This window comes from Engraulis encrasicolus, chromosome 19 (genome assembly GCF_034702125.1).
Source record: "Engraulis encrasicolus isolate BLACKSEA-1 chromosome 19, IST_EnEncr_1.0, whole genome shotgun sequence".
NCBI lineage: Eukaryota > Metazoa > Chordata > Actinopteri > Clupeiformes > Engraulidae > Engraulis > Engraulis encrasicolus.
The window spans coordinates 50,978,229-50,993,764 of NC_085875.1; the positions used below are offsets into that span (position 1 = coordinate 50,978,229).

At 38.6% G+C, this 15,536-nt stretch overlaps 2 long non-coding RNA genes across 3 annotated transcripts; both read right to left on the reverse strand.

Annotated features, from left to right (window-relative positions):
* Positions 1-1,626: 1,626 nt before the first annotated feature.
* On the reverse strand, positions 1,627-2,927 carry LOC134434788 (uncharacterized). The gene is made up of 3 exons (XR_010031926.1): positions 2,861-2,927; positions 2,255-2,335; positions 1,627-1,948 (listed from the first exon to the last, which is right to left on the reverse strand). It is a non-coding gene; the product is annotated as an uncharacterized LOC134434788 (long non-coding RNA).
* A 1,554-nt stretch (positions 2,928-4,481) lies between these two features.
* Positions 4,482-11,239, reverse strand: LOC134434789 (uncharacterized). 2 transcript variants are annotated; one of them, XR_010031928.1, is made up of 4 exons: positions 11,159-11,239; positions 7,595-7,653; positions 7,106-7,184; positions 4,482-4,503 (listed from the first exon to the last, which is right to left on the reverse strand). It is a non-coding gene; the product is annotated as an uncharacterized LOC134434789 (long non-coding RNA). The 2 variants fall into 2 exon arrangements; XR_010031927.1 differs by lacking the exon at positions 4,482-4,503 and having other exon boundaries at positions 6,894-7,184.
* Between the last annotated feature and the right edge of the window lie 4,297 nt (positions 11,240-15,536).

Below are 15,536 nucleotides of genomic sequence, written 5' to 3' on the forward strand. Positions count from 1 at the left end.
AAACCTTGGTTCATCCTGGTAATATGCCGCAATATGCAGGGGTTACTCCCGGGCCTAAAACGGCCCACAAGATTTTGCCGGAATCATGCCAGAAAGCAGCCAGTAGAATGCCAAGAACGTTCGACAGAGTGCCGGCACCTTACCAGATGTTTGCCAGAAGACCCAGAAATGGCCCATGAGCCTACCACAAGATTGCCAGAACCCTACCGATTAAAACCCATAAATATGCCGGAATGTATTTAACCTTCCCAATAATAATAATAATAATAAAGAATAAAACCCACAAAAATCATGCAAATTGGCCATTTATTATCTTTAGTAGGCTACAACATTCATCCATTCAATAGATTTTGGAAATTGAAAATGTATGACATTTTAAATAAGAATTTTCAGAAAAGAAAACAAAATGATCAAAATGCATTTTTTTTTAAAAAAAACTCACAGCCTTTCTTAAAATATCCCTTCATATGTTTTAAATGGAATTTTCCAAAAAACAAACCAAATGATAAACACGTTTCTTAACATATCCCTTTGAGTTATTAAAAAAAAAGTTCAGAAAATAAACAAAATAATTAACATTTTGTAACGCATAAACCTTTAAGATATCGGTGAGAAAAACAGTGCAGTCGTACATTGTATTTTCTTCTGTGAACATGTGTTAATCATATAGACAAACATGTAAAATACATACAATCAGGGTGCGGTTTGTAGGGGGATTGTCCCCTCTTCTGGTTTTGATATTGTCACTTTTTCCACATGATTTTAAAAATAGTTTAATGTAACTCCATTGATATTGTTGACATCTGAAACACATCCCCCTTTCTGGTTTTCTGACAAATCGCACCCTGCATACAATATAAAAAGTTGAGTCCTTTCCTGAGACGTTCTGCAGTCAGGGAGCTCCTGAGACATTTGACCCACAGGTACCAAACATACTTTTTAAGGCGACATCTTTGTCATGATGTGTTAATTCAGCACTGTGGCATAAATCATCTCAATTACAAAATACATCAAAGTGAAGCGAACATTTTAAAATATCTTCCCACAACAAAGTTCCTCCAAATTGACAAAGGTGTTCCTTCAAAAAATGGATGCAGTCAAGCCACCGATGCAGCCTTTTCGATCTTGGCTACTTTGAGCATGTGTGTGTGTCTGACCTAGTTCACAGTCCAGTGTGTTTGTGTGTGTACCGTAGCATGCATGCGTGCAGGTATTTGTTGCTGCTTGGGATGCCATTGTGGTGCCGATGAAGGCACACCACACCTGGGGAGAAAGTCAATGCTGAAGGACAGGACTCGCGTAGGTGGGGCACGATGGTGGAATCATTGCCGTGTGTATCGATTCAGATTATTTGCCAACATCACCAGAGACTCATCTTGTTTGAGAGTGCGTGTATGTGTGTGCACGTGCGCCTGTGTCTATGTGCATGTTTATATGCTGGTGTGTGTGTGTGTGTGTGTGTGTGTGTGTGTGTCTGTGTGTGCTGGGCATAAAAAAGGGCAAATGTCTGACATTCCGTTCTTGGTCTGTGCTTCTCTTCCTCACCCCATCTCAGTCTGCTGCCAGGTACAGCCACCTCTTCGTACGATTTTCCACCTCCTAGTGGGTGGCCTGGATGCATCTCTATTTCTCCAAAAAGTAAAGATACAAAAATGGCATTGAATCAGCAAATTTCAATGATCAATTCACCTGCAACAACATTCTTGAACTCTTATCCCTGGAACGATACATTGAGATTTGTAAATACAGTTCATTTTTTCATGGGACAACAATTAATAAATTTCACTTTGACACATTGAATAGTAGCCAGCGTACAACAATATAACTACTTCAATTCAACTTCAGAATGCATCCTTGTAAATCAACTTACTGCTTGAGGATGTCTGTCTGGCCCCATGACGAAAGCCCCCCTTTTGGTCCCTGGCTGGAACGTGGCACATGGACTGACCTGTAACGAGAGTGAGATAGTCAAATGTTTAAGTCCTGTTCTACATATACACAGGGTTAAAAAGTTCAGTATTATGCAAATTATATTATTTCACTGATATACCTAAATAATCAAGAAAAACTAAACAAAAAATTGGCATAAGTTTGTTTGTAGCACATGCACACTCAGAAAGATGGGCGGGCACGCGCACACACACATTTGATTTTTTATGGACTGACCTTGTACGAGATTGGTAATCAAATGCTTGTGTTCTATTTAAAGACAATTCACATGATTTCCCTTATTTGATGTAGAAGATCAACTTACTGTTTGAGGACCTCTGTTGATCCATGTCACTGGAAATTCCTCTCGGGGCCCTGGCCTGAAGACGTGGGCTCATGGACTGACCTGTGACAAGAGCAATATGTCAAATGTTTGGGTCATTCTAGGTATAGGGGTCTGTTAAGTCCAGGCAGGATTCACTTTCACTGTCCAGTCTGCTCCTACAGTTATACACAGGGCTGTTAATTAACTCTTTTCTCCACCAGCCAAAATGGCAAGAATTTAACACACACTTAATAATTACTCAAAGTGGCTAGTAAGTTGGTCTTTTCTACATATGCTAAAAAAAACTGTTCACTAGGAATGCTGATTATGTGGAGTGCTGTTTCACTTTTTTCCTCATAAGCAGGTGCACTTTGGCTCAAGGAAATAAAGTTGCTCAAAATTATGGTCAGACTTAGCTCCAGTGACTGTTGATAAGGCCTGCCAAAGATTCCAAGGCACACTGATGGTGAATTTAAAAAGCCTTTAATTAAACCCTTTAAGACCTTATCACTAGCTGGAGCTAATTCTGACCATAATGTTAAGTCCTTTTTATACATACAATAGACACCTTTATATTGCATCACTTTCTTATGTAAATCAACTTACTGCTTGAGGATCGCCGTCTTTCCTCATGTTGTAGAGCCTCCTCTTTGGTCCCTGTCCCTCACCCGTGTTAGATGGACTCTCCTGTGACAAGAGTACATGGACTATTTTATTGCAAATGTGTGCATGTGTAATAATAAGGGCAGCTACTTTGTGTCCTCAAAGATATCATTCACGTATGTCACAAACTGCCCTCTTTCGTCTGATAACGACCTAAGAAACTGGTGGCTATGCATCGGTAAAGCGATGTGGACTCGAGAATAGCACTAGAACTAGAGCTCAGGGTAAAGCAATAATCCGTGACCTGACATTAGTCATCATGTTCTCAACGAAGTGGGTGGCTATTAACCTCAGCAGGCATCTGAAATCTAGTCAAACGGGCTGTCTCAAGCCCGTACGATATGTTATGACCAAAGGCCATGATAGCACACCAACGATACATTGAGAATAAAATACGGTAGTCTTAGCATATCAGTCATCTCATCTAACTCTAAACACTGACGTTTGCCGAATGTCCAAAAAGGATTAGCTGCCATCTATGCTAGCAAGGGTCGCTAGCTTGTCCTCCAAACCAGTTAAAAGCCATGACATGACATAACATGAATTAATACGTACTGAAACGCCTGTCAAGAGACCTAATGGCACTTAGTCATGAACAAACATCTGAAATACCGTAGGCTAGATGTTAGCTATCTCCAAAGGAAAATTACCTCAAGAAATGTTGCCTCAGCTTGTAGCACAGGTAAACACAACAAAGAACAATGTAAGTGAGTAGGCCTACAGTGTAGCCTAGTTATTAGGCAAAAGTATAACAATCGTTTTACTTACCTCAATGCAAATTTACACAGCACAATATCCTAGTTCAGTTGTAGATCGAGTCCAGGTTCGTTACTAGACTACTGTACTGTCCCGCCGAAAAGATTCCCAGGATGAAGTCGGTCTCACCTAAATGAGCATGCGTGTCAACCGTCTCCGTAGGGCAGGGCCGCTGTCATCTTTGCCTGGGCCCTAGGTTTAAAAAAAGCCCCCCACCCGAACAAAATGTTTTCTGGTAATATTCCTACTTGCCGGGAAAGAACCATAAAGTATCTGTAGCTCCGCCCTCCTGCACCACCGATTTTGTTATTTGGGTGGCATTCCAGTGAAAAGCCAGAATATCTCTGGCATTATTCCCACGTTGCCATTAATTTGCCGGAATCAACTGAAATCGTACATTCCCCAGAGAAATGCCAGAAAGATCCAGAAAGATGCCGGAGGGTTTTGCTATCTGGGTCTGCCTTCTGACTGAACTACTGACTGAGCCGCGCCATTGGCTGCCAGCAGATAGGGCCTACAAGCGAGGCAACACAGCGTGAGCGCGCAATCACCTATGAAGTTCAAGATACTTAGGCCTATATTACAATTACAAATTAATTATAAATTATATATTATATATTTTTAATGTCCATTCGTCCATGGCTCGTAAATTTCGTCTCGTCTTAGTCTCCTTGACGAAAATATTTTTCTATTTTCGTCATAATTTGATTTGCTTGAGGCAATTTTTAGTGCGTCATCGTCTCGTCAGCGTCAAGGGAAAAAGGGGCGTTGACGAAATATTTTCGTCATCGTCGTGGTTGACGAAATTAACACTGATTAGACAGCACCATCTGCAACCAGCACAGGACAATCATGTTTGTGTGTTTGTGCCTGTGTGTCTGTGTGTGTGTTGATATATGAGTCATCCTATATATATGAGTGATTCTACGATTCCCCTACGCTTTTGGCAAAAGCAAAATGTCAATTATCAGTATTTTTTTCAACTAAATGACCTAGATGTTTACATAGTGTATATATTTAAGTTTCCAAACAAACAAATTGCCAAGCTTAATCTTAAATCATTTGATAAATACTCTAATGAAAGCGAACATCTGCTTAATTATTTTGTCAACAGTGTTATGGACAAATACTATGTCATTTCAAACATATATAAAAATACTACAGAGTTGAAACAATATATGTTTGAAAGTGCTTATGTCCCTTAGCAGTAATGTTGTCATTAATCTGTGCAACTGATATAGAAAATGTGATTGTTGAGCTTCATAAGTAGGATTTTATGAGTCACTGTGATACAGACTGACACATTTTTCATCATAAATCCCTGTAACGTCTGATTTGAATATAGTCACCCTCCTTACACAAGACTTCCTTCTCCAGAGATAATCCCTAGTGTATGTTCATAGGATTTTTCCAACACATAAGGGATCAATAGCGCAAAAACACTTTCAAAACAGTCAACGGTGTTACTCAACGGTGTTACGGTCAACAGTGCAGGGGAACAAGTCGGCACTTTTTTTAGGAGAAAAAAACAGAGCAGACAAACCCATCTCCCTAGAACACAAATTATTTTGTTTGTTTGTCTGTCAATATGGATATAAATTGGCAAAAACATACTCCTCCTCAACTGTCATCAGTGTTGCCAGATTGGGCTGGTTCCCGCCCAATTGGGCTGCTTAGGATGGCCGTGTGCGGGTAAAAATGGCATCTATCAGAAAAACCTTCCCACTGCCATATAAATCAATAGAATTGGGTGGGTTTTCAGGGCAGATTTTGATCATTTTTTGGGCTGGAAATCATCAGCCTCATCTGGCAACCCTGACTGTCATACTTAATTGTAACACCATTGACGGTAACACCGTTGACATTTCAGCCATTTTTATGGTGTTGTGCTAACTGAGGACCTCAGAAGTTCCACCACAACACCTTAATCAATTCATGTATCTGTATGCTTTATCTGTGTTTTTCTACATGTGATTTCTAATTCAGATTCTTATGAATATGTTGATAACACAGTTGACAGGCAATTTTCCCGCTATGAGAACATGAAAAAGAATGGATTAAATTATGGAAGGATGGAGCTCAAAATTTACCAAAAAGTCTTCCCGTATCCTGCCAAAGAGGTTATGACATCACGTGATGTTATTCGTATGGCCTAAGACCAAACCATTACTGATTTATGGAGGAGGTTTCAGACCGTGACACGGTTAACACAGTTTTCGTGGACACACACAAAATGGCAAATTTCATGTATAATGGAAAGGACAGTGGTCTTTCTGACAGTTTTGTCATATTGTGATGATTACTGTGAATCAACATTTGCAATCGTCTTGGGCAAAACAAGTTTCTTTACATGCTAATATGAAGACTGAATCTGACATTTGGAAAACAGGACGGCATGAAAACGCCCAAAACCAGTATTAAATATTCATTCTTGCTGAGGGAAATAATGCTATGTCTACACTTTCTGTATTATATGAAAGATAAATGTTTTCTAATGTCCAAAACATCATTGGATGCAGTTAATAGTTAGTGGAATTGCCAAATAAAATCCATGGACTTAAAAGTGTAGGCGAATTAGAGAATCACTCATATATAGCCTACAGTATAGTGACCACTTTTGCCTTTCTCAATTGCTTTTTAAGTTATTAGGTTCACCTGAATACATTGTATTCTCGAAGATTTTTTGCTAAAGTGAACAATATATTCAGTTCATGTTTGAACCAAATATTTAAAGATTGATAGACTGCACTTGTATCTTCGTACATCAAATGATTACCCTTCAGACTGTAGTTCTTCCTATTGTCTGGTAGTAAACTTTCTAAGCTAAGCTTGTCCATGGAATAGGATGTAAACATTGAAAGGTCTTTGTACAAAGAATAGCTAGCCTACTGCTTGAATGGAATTAACCACATTAGTAACTGATCAGAATTTTTTTTTTTAGTTTCTGGGTTCGTTCATAACGAGCCCTTAAATTGACATGTGAGAGTAAAAAAAAAACAAAGGTTGCTTGTGCTCAATGGTTTCTTGTCTCGTATGCACCTGAAACTGTAATGCTAAAGTAAGGATATGTTAGGACAGGTTAGGGTTAGGAATGAGTTTGACAAATTTACAAACATGGCCGTAATAGCCTATCATAACCCAGAATAGTGTCATGTGACTGCACTTGCCACTAAATCATCTAACCCCCCCTTCAGTAAGTTTCTGGTCGGCACGAGAAGCAATTAGGAATTCGTTTTTTACTCCAAGCAAAATGACCAAAGTTTGTTACCTTTGGTTTTTGTTAACCCCATGTCATCATGTCATGTAATGTCATCATGCAATGTGATGTACTGTAATATAGTTAAATGTAATTTCATATGATGTAATGTAATGTTATGTACAGTAATGTAATGTAATGTCATATCATAGCCCATAGAAGGGACACAGTCGCACCTGGTACCGATGGCGTGTGTGTATGCTGTGCTGGAAACAGTCGGCACAGAAAACATAGTTAGGTCCTGTGGCACAGTCCCTGGGAAGCAGAGATATAGGCATGAAGTATAAGGATGCCACACACACACACACACACACACACACACACACACACACACACACACACACACACACACACACACACACACAGACACACAGACACAGAGTCATCCAGACACCCACCAGACATCAAGACATCAAACTTACTGCAACACATCGCCACAATCAAGGTATGTTGTCAGACAAGTCAGACACACAACAAGCAGTTATAGGCATGCAACAACATACCACCGTCCATTGTTCATGTGTGTCTGTGTGTTAAGATGCATAGCAGACTATTTTATCGGATCAGTGTACCGGTTAGTGTATTCCTGTGATCCTGTGTATTTCCACCTACGGTATATTTGGCTTTGTAATGATGTGCATGCATGTGTGGCACGTTTGTCTAACCTGCACGTGAAAATGATCTCTCCAATGCTGAAGACTCTACCACACGGCAGTGCCATGGTCTGCAGACAGAGAAAAGTGTGCGGTTATATGCTGACATCACATACTCCCTAACAGCCAAATACTCCATCCCACTCTGCTACTGAAACAAGTGCTACTGGGTGGGAGACGTGACGACTTGTTTTTTTGTAACATTGGTTAAAAACCTACAAAACTGTTATTTTTCCTTTAAAAAACAAATGTCAATAAAAGAAGATGTGGTACATTATGTTTCATATTAGTCTTGGATGAGAAGAAACATTTTTGTTAAGATTTATGTAAAGGTTTATATGTCAAATATCCTGTGGTGTGACAGTAACATTAATGAAACCTGGAATATAATATATATATAAATTAACCAACAACATTTTGAATAATATATGAAGCATTTGGCACGATTGCATAAATATTAACTTTATATTAAGATATGTGAATGTGAAAAAAACTCAAGACAGTAATATTAACTACAAGTTCAATTTCGTAACACAAATTGCGCCCTGTGGGGTGACATGTGTGTCAATGTTTGTGAATGGGCAGCTGCAAGGCCAACTACAAGGGTCTTAAAGACTGGCTCCTAACCAGTCAGTACCTCAGTTATTGGAGAGTGCTGTGGAAGTTTAAGGTGACTCTTAACTTAATATGTCTTCATATTGCAATCTTTCTGTCACGCAATGCTTAGGTTCATTTTATGGTGTCCTGTGGTGTGACTGGTCTTATAGGAGGGAAAAAAGTTTTTTATAAATGAAAACACATATTAACATTAAACACATTATCATTATCAAGTTAGCATGAGCTCAGATGTCAGTCATGTATACAAAAGGATTAAAATGGCCATAATGCAGTGAATTCCCTGTGGTGTGACTCCATTTTCCTGCGGTGTGACATGCCTATGCAATGTGTTGATGCAGGACACATTTTCCCAAAAATGGCAAGAATAAGGTGAATTTCCACAGACCACTAAGTGCTTTACTTTTTTCTATTTTTTTTCCAATTTTTATCCATCATTTTTTTCAGGAATTCTTAAACGTCAACCACCCTACTACTACTACTACTACTGACACTATTACTGCTACTTCAACTGCTACTGCTACTACTGATGCTACTACCGCTGCTACTGTCACTTCAAGTAGCCTACTACTACTACTACTGTTACTACTATTAGGTAGCCTGATAAACCAGACTAAATGTGGATGTCTAATTTAGTCTGGCCTCGATGCGTAATACATCCGAAGATTGTTGATGAGAACAACCTTCCCTCAAAACCCTGCCCGCTTTGATTCAAAACACATATTTGCGTTGTAATTGGTTTGCCAGATTCATGGCATTCTGGCTTCATTGAATCATTATGCGAGGCCAGACCCACCCGTAGACAAAACATTTTGCCGTCCAGCGGGTGGCGCTGGTTCACCAGGCTAACTATTAGGCCTACTGCTACTACCACTACTGCAACTGCTACTATGGTAACACTTCCAAATAAGGGGCCATAATTAACAGTAAAGTAGCTACAACCTAATACTTAAGTAAGGGTTAATAATCATTATTTAATGCCACATTAGACACATATTAATTGTTATTAATGCATATGTTGAACATTAGTAAGCAGTTACTTAACTATTAGATAACTATTACCTTGTGTTACAAGTTAATAGCATATTATTATTTAACTAATAGATAAGTAAGGGCACAGTTAATAGTTAAGTAGCTATCAGGTCATACTTAACTAAGGATCAAAATTAACACTTACTTAATACAAAAGCAAGGCATAACTAATGGTTAATTAATACATAAATATTGGGTTTTGGGACCCTTATATTGGAGTTGGCTGAGGATAACTAATGGTTAATTAATAGATAGATATTGATATTTGGGACCCTTATATTAGAGTTGGCTGCGGATAACTAATGGTTAATTAATCGATAGATATTAGTGTTTGGGACCCTTATAATAGAGTTGGCTGAGCATACCTAATAGTCAAGTAATTAATCTACTGTGACATCTAGTTTTCACTCGTTCAAATCACTGTAATAGAGACAATAGGACAGGAGCCATTATATAGCAAGGATTGGACGTACACTTCTCAATGATGGTGGGGTGATGTGATGTAATTTTTTCATGTACCACTTATTAGTTTTAACGGTAAAAACCCTACAATAAATGCAGAACATTATGAAGAGTAATAGTTTTGAAGCGAAACTAAACCATTCCTTTGTGATAATTAGGTTAATGTTTGAGAATATTAGCTCCAAGAAGAGCAGTGCATGATGGGTACGCAATCTATAGACAACAATAATTCGGTATTATTTAATCATTAGATATGCCTTACTTTTGTATTAAGTAAGTGTTAATTAAGGTCCTTAGTTAAGTATGACCTAATAGCTACTTAACTATTAACTATACCCTTACTTATCTATTAGTTAAATAATTATATGCTATTAACTTGAGACACATGGTAAGGGGCCATATATATAATTATAATTAACATAATTAACAGCAAATTAGCTATAACCTAATACTTTAGTAACAGTTAATTATCACTACTTAATGCCACATTAGACACATATAAATTGTTATTAATTCACATGTTAAACATTAGTAAGCAGTTACCTAACTATTAGATAACTATTACCATGTGTCTCAAGTTCATAGCATATAATTATTTAACTAATAGATAAGTAAGGGTACAGTTAATAGTTAATAGTTATGTATTATATAACCATTAGTTATGCGTTGCTTTTGTATTAAGTAAGTGTTAATTTTGGTCCTTAGTTAAGTATGACCTGATAGCTACTTAACTATTAACTGTGCCCTTACTTATCTATTAGTTAAATAATAATATACTATTAACTTGTAACACAAGGTAATAGTTATCTAATAGTTAAGTAACTGCTTACTAATGCATTAATAACAATTAATATGTGTCTAATGTGGCATTAAGTAATAATTATTAACCCTTACTTAAGTATTAGGTTGTAGCTACTTTACTGTTAATTATGGCCCCTTATTTGGAAGTGTTACCGCTACTATTACTGTTACTGTGAGGATGTTCATGTCAGCATTGAAATTAATATATTAGTAGGCCCCTATATTAAATATAGGCCTATATTAGTCTAACTATATAATATTAATTCATAAAATACTGGGGGGAAAACCCTGAATAAAACATGTCAAATCCTTATTGTGTCTTTTGCTTTTACAACTTTATACAAGGCTGCTCAAACATATATTTACCAAAACTCAGAATTCTAAAATTTTTAGTTTTATTTAATTAGCTCAGACCCATCTAAATGGCATATGCTGTAGTGTACACACTTTTACCCATCTTTAACCCCTTAGCACAAAGCCTATGTTATAACCCTACGGTCACCAAAATTGTAATGGTTAGGCCTATGTCTTAATATGTTACCTAAGGCTCTCTGTCATGTCATAGCAATGCTGTTATGATGTAGTTAAATATTTTCAGCAAGTAGTGAATAGGCGCCCACCAGCAACCCCATCTGCAGTAAGAGGCTACTGTGTAGCAGAACTTACCGGTGCACTTGAGGCTGTTGTTGTTGATCTGTAGAGGACACGCTGTGAGTGTTGGTCCTCAGAGAAGTAGCTTGTTATTTATCTGGTCTGTATGCAGATAGGCAAGCAGGTGTGGTAACATACCTGCCAGTTTCCAGGAGCAGAGCGGATGTTTCCTGAAAGCATCACAGAATATCTGTGGTGGACTAACATAGGGCCTACCCGTGGAGCCTGCATGTCACGGTTCAGGGGGAAGCAACGCTCAGATGAATGTGATGTGAAGTACTTAACCGGTTGTTATTACTGAGAAACAAAGTCAAACCTTCTGTCACACAATGTTTGGTGAGTCAGCCTGTAGCTGCTATGCTGCAAAGCTTTGGAATCAGCTTCCAGGCAATGTAAAAAATTGTCTCTTCTAGATTCAAGATTCAAGATTTTTTATTTGTCACGTGCTTCCTTGTGCAAGCACAATTGGCAGTGAAATGGCGATTGCAACTGCTCTGTGCTGTGTTGGATGGTAAACAATAAAAATAATAAAATAAAATAAAATAAAAAATAATTAAAAATAGTTATTGTCTTAATTCAAAAAGCGGATGGCTTGAGGAAAAAAACTCTTACGCAGTCTCTCTGTTCATCTTATGGAACGTAGTCGTTTCCCTGAGGGCAGCCTTTCGAACATGGAGTGACTAGGATGGAATGTGTTTTTCATAATCCTTTGTGCTCGTGTATGCGTATTACGTATTGTTGATAACTTTAAAACCAGGTACTGAGATGCCCTGAGTATGGTACCATCGCTGCTCCCTTGGGGCGCCATTGGGGGCTGCCCCCTTACACGGGTGAGGCATAAATGCATTGTCGTTGTATGCAGAGTGCAATTGTGTGCTGTGGAGAGCTGTGTCACAATGTCAATGGGAGTTGAAGTTTCAAAGGTGGGTTCTATTTACTTTGCCATTATCTATACTTTTATTTCCATCCACCTATATGGTCAAAATAGTAAAAATGTGTCTAATCTATTTGAACTTTTTAAAATAACAATAAAGATAGTCAGTGTATTTGCATCACCAGTGTGTTTTAAGCTCTCTTCTGAATGAGTGTGGAACCAGTACCAGAACCAAAGCGGGGAGCTGCCAAGAGTCAGGTTCCTTCTGGTCACATTTGGCGCAGTAGCGGCACAGAGGTCATGAGGGTGTCCTCAACTGCCAGTCACCTTTCTGTTTGGTTAGGCCTAACATACATATTGAATCTCGAATATCCCAAAGATGTGAAGTCTATTTGAATTCTTTCAAAGGTTTTATGGAACTTGATGGGATAAGAATGTCACCTAAACTTTTCTAGTTTTATTGCTTACAGGACATCTGTAGGCCTACAAACAAGTTGAAGAATTTCTCTATATTTTGCTAACTCATTATATATTTTCATTTTTCTCTCTGTACTTTTAGAGCACATTTGACTAGTTGTAATGTACTTAATGTAATGTACACACACACACACACACACACACACACACACACACACACACACACACACACACACACACACACACACACACACACACACACACAGGCCCGTAGCCAGCGTTGTGGTAGACATTTTAGACATATTCTATTCATTGTGACTTTGCTGTGAGTCTGTTGCTGTCCTTAATTGTTTGTCTGTTGCCTTGTCTTGTCGCCACCTGTTGTCAAATTGATGTCGTACACTATGGAACCTGTATATCAGTCATGGAACAAATAACAAACAGGCATTGAAAGTGAAGCCCCGAAATACTAAGTGAATGGTGTGATTCGTGTTGCCAGTTGTCCTTGGTCTAGAATGGATGTCTGTCTGAAAACAGGCAGTGACAATAAAATAGTGTCTGTAGATTACATTGCATTTTGAAAAAATAAATACATTTATATAGCCTGTGTGCACCTTGTATTGGTCTTGTCTTGTCAACTTGTATTATTTCTATAGTTCTGTTTGTACATGGACATGTAACGAAAGTTGAAACATATCTGTATCTGCAAAGTGATAAACGGCAGTCACACACACACACACACTTGATTGAATGAATTGCAGGTCTACAGTATACTGTGAATTCATCTTTGTTAGGGAAAGGTGCATGTAGATTTAGACGGCACACTAACACGTCCATTCCATATGGCGGTGATTAACCTTTGGGTCTCTGGCCCTGCCATTGGTCATAGGCAGGGAAGATGATGGAGGGACAAATGGGTCGGTTGTCACAGGCCCAGGCTGAGAGGCAGCCCAGAATTGGGTCCTCATGTATTGGATAGGGAGTCTTTTCAGATGTCTTTGTCTCGGGCCTTGCCAAAGCTGTCAGCGGCCCTGGTGAGATGCTCATGAGGGGCTTCACTTGGGGAATAGTCACCTGTGAACTTGGACGTGCTGGCTGCTACATTGCTGGGTCCAAAGCTAGCGGCGTCAGCTAGCAAAGGGCAGTCCAGTGTTAAAGCCCTGTTGGGACTGTGGACTGATCTTCATGATGTGATATTTATGCAGTAATATTTACCTAAGCCTGGGTCAAACCCTAGCACATGGCCCTGTGGTGTGGAGGATTTAAAATGCTAACGTTAGCTTACCCGACTAGCTTAGAAAAACAAGTGGTCCAAGGGTAATATGGAGTGACTTTGCTGTGCTTCATCAGTTCGTGGTACAATTTTACATCAATATATGGATGCCACAACATTTATACTGTAGTCAATTAGACTCTTTAAATTAAGCAAAAACATTCAAGAAATCGACCGGAAGTCCGCCATCTTTTCTCACGGAAGCAAAGAACATTGGGTCTTGCGCCACCGCGTGGCCAACGAGCATGCGTTGAACGTCTGGAATTGTTCTTAAAGTGGAAAAAAGTTAAATGACGGAGGAAAGTGTTTAATCGGAATTAAAAGAGGAATAAATCACCCACTTTATTCAGACTTAAACTTAATTCCGAATGAAGTTAATTCCGGTTCGGTTATAAGTGTTAACATGATGTTCTTAAAGCGGAATTAAGCTCGAATCAGATTTAAAGTGAGTTAAATCAGATTTAAAATTGTCATGTAAACAAAGCAACTGTCATATTGAGAGACTGCCATCTGGTTAATGGGATTTACATGGGAGAGTAGAGTTACTGCCCTACAAAGCAAAAAGTCAGTAACCACACAGAGCTCCTACAAACTGAGTGAAATTACAGGGGTTAGACAATGACACTTGACAGTTAGACAATGACACTGAAACACGTGCCATTTTGGTGTGGGAGGTTTCATGGATAAATTGGACCTCTTTGGTGGCCAGTCTTCATTAATTGCACATTGCACCAGTAAGAGCAGAGTGTGATGTTTCAATTAACAAGGTAAGAGCAAAATATTGCAGTGCACACAGCATTATGGGTAACATACTATATATGAGCTCAAAATAGGAGAAATTCTTGGTGTGCGTGTTGCTGGTGCATCTTTGACCAAGACAGTACACTGTATTCCCCAACAGTATGAACTAGAAAAGTTAACGCTGTAGTACTCAATATTGCAAAAATGTCCAGATGACATACACATTTTAGGTGTTCTCAGCAGGTTTTCAGGTACCAATAAATTAACTCTGGTTGGCATTGTGTTTTTAAGTACAACTGACATCCTAACACAATGTCTTTGACTTTGTAAATTGGAACTCTATCTGGCACATGAGTGGTTAGATGCCTTGACAACAGCTGAGGCGACCATGGAGTAGTGGTTAAACAGCTGGTCTTCAACCTCAAAGGTTACAAGTTCAATCCCCAACATGGAGATAACCTTACCTACTTCCATACTTCCTGGAACATGGTATGAAAATGTTCAGATGACCATCAGACCCATGACTCCAGCTTTAATTAGCAATATTTTTCACATTTAATTTTGAGCGAAATTACAAAAGGAAAATGCTTAGGTAAAGCAAGACAATGTTTGAGCTGCTGTGGTCTGGATAGGGGAATGGCCACACGATCAGAGGATTGCAGGTTTGAATCCTGTATTACCAATAAAAAAAACACTCAAGTAGATATTTATTGTTTATTTTTCACAAACCGTGAAAGTTACAAATTCTTTAAATCATGTCAATTGGAACTATATCTGACATATGAGACTATGGATGTCAGCATGTTGTGCTTGGGCAGTCATGGACTAACAGTTAAGCAGTTGGCCTTGAAACATGATGGTTTCAAGTTCAATTCCCAGCACGGGATGTTAGTAAAAAAAAAAAAAATCACATTCAAACATTATTGTTTTGGTATGATGTCAGTTGGCCGGATTTGAAGTGGAAAGTATGTGTGAAACACATTTGACTGTTAATTATGAGTAAGTCCAATACTTTCTAACAAATAGGGCTAACTTTCTACATGTACAATAACAGCAGTTGAGTGGTGTAGGGGATAGTCCTCTGCTTG